This window comes from Apodemus sylvaticus, chromosome 23, assembly GCF_947179515.1.
Source record: "Apodemus sylvaticus chromosome 23, mApoSyl1.1, whole genome shotgun sequence".
NCBI classification, from domain to species: domain Eukaryota; kingdom Metazoa; phylum Chordata; class Mammalia; order Rodentia; family Muridae; genus Apodemus; species Apodemus sylvaticus.
Genome location: NC_067494.1, coordinates 46,112,599 through 46,113,980, shown reverse-complemented (window position 1 = coordinate 46,113,980; position 1,382 = coordinate 46,112,599). Strand labels below are relative to the sequence as shown.

Below are 1,382 nucleotides of genomic sequence, written 5' to 3'. Positions count from 1 at the left end.
AGCTTGGATGCTAAATACCTTTACAATCCCAATGCCATGGAAACTAAATCCAAATGAATGCACTCCACAGCACAGTCTTTAGCCTTTAGCTGGAGACCCACACTCTTAGATCGCCTTAAAGAGCAGGCAGAAGGCGATGTTCCAGAGTCAGCACTGGGTCTGGGGTTTTCTTCCAGCACCTTGTCTAAGATGCATCCGCACTCAACGAACGTGAGTATGCCGTGAGGTAGTGGGGACAAGTGAAAGGACAGTGGACGAGACAGAAAGGCACAGAATCAGCAGAAGTTCTGGAAGAATTGCCGCTGGAAGGGGGCGGGGCGTGCGTGAGATGGGGGTTGCCCAGGGCAGCCTGCTTTTGTAAGCCTTGATGGGAGTGTCAGGACCATGGACAGAGAGCCTCGCGCACTTCCTTCTGCTAGACTGGTTCCTTCTACAAAGAAAAGGGGTACTACCAGCCTCTTAGCTCCAGGCCTATCAGTAAACACTCAGATTTTAAAATGCTGCTGCTGCAGCAGCTGTCAATAGCTAAAAGTAAAGTGTAGGAGGAACTTAGCCAAGCAGGCCCAGCTGCAGTGCTGGCACATGCGCCACGCACGCCACTGATACTTCCTCTCTGAGCCAACAACCTAGACTCTGCTTTTGTGGTTAGAGACCACTGATGCTGGATCAGGCAATGGAGCGAGCCAATGAGAAAGAGACAGCACCACGTCTGGCTACTTGAGAGCCAATGAGATGCTGGGGGTGGGGAGGTTAAAGTTTTGACCAGTTCCTACTGCTTTTGTCACTTGCCTGACTCCCAGAGTCTGTGTCATTGACTCCAAGCCTTCTTACCTCCACCCTCTAGAGTCTCCGTTGGGTTCGCAAGCAACATCTGGTGCCTGGTGTGGGGCTCAAACCTACGACCCTGGGATTGAAGGTCCCATGCTCTACCGACTGAGCTAGCCAGGCAACAGTAAAGACATCTAAAACCATCCCTCAGTTTACACTAGTGTGGGTGGTAGGTGCCAGCCGGTGTCACAGAGATCTCCACTGTGACCCCCTGTAACCCAGTTATTATGCCCAGCTCCCCACAGAATGTTGTCCTGTCTATGGGTGCCACCATCAGGCCCTGGAAGGACCACACCCTTGAACACCCATAGCTATCACCTAAAACACTACTGAGCCAAATTGGAAGATGGTAAAAGCACCTTGCCCGTTGCTGGTTCTTTGAAAAGAGTTTAGGATAGATGGTCAGGAAGTGGGCCAAGGTGGTCCAACTCTTAAATTTCTCACACATCATGGGCTCCCTCCCAAGACAGGACCCACCCACATCCTTCCCAGGGAGCACCACCCACCAACAGACACCCCAGTCAACCACGGAGCAGAATTGGGGCCTCTAGGGA

The 1,382-nt window shown here is 52.1% G+C and overlaps 1 non-coding gene across 1 annotated transcript; it reads right to left on the bottom strand.

Moving 5' to 3' along the window:
* Positions 1 to 875: 875 nt before the first annotated feature.
* On the bottom strand, positions 876 to 948 carry Trnae-uuc (transfer RNA glutamic acid (anticodon UUC)). The gene has a single exon. It is a non-coding gene; the product is annotated as a tRNA-Glu (tRNA).
* Positions 949 to 1,382: the final 434 nt, after the last annotated feature.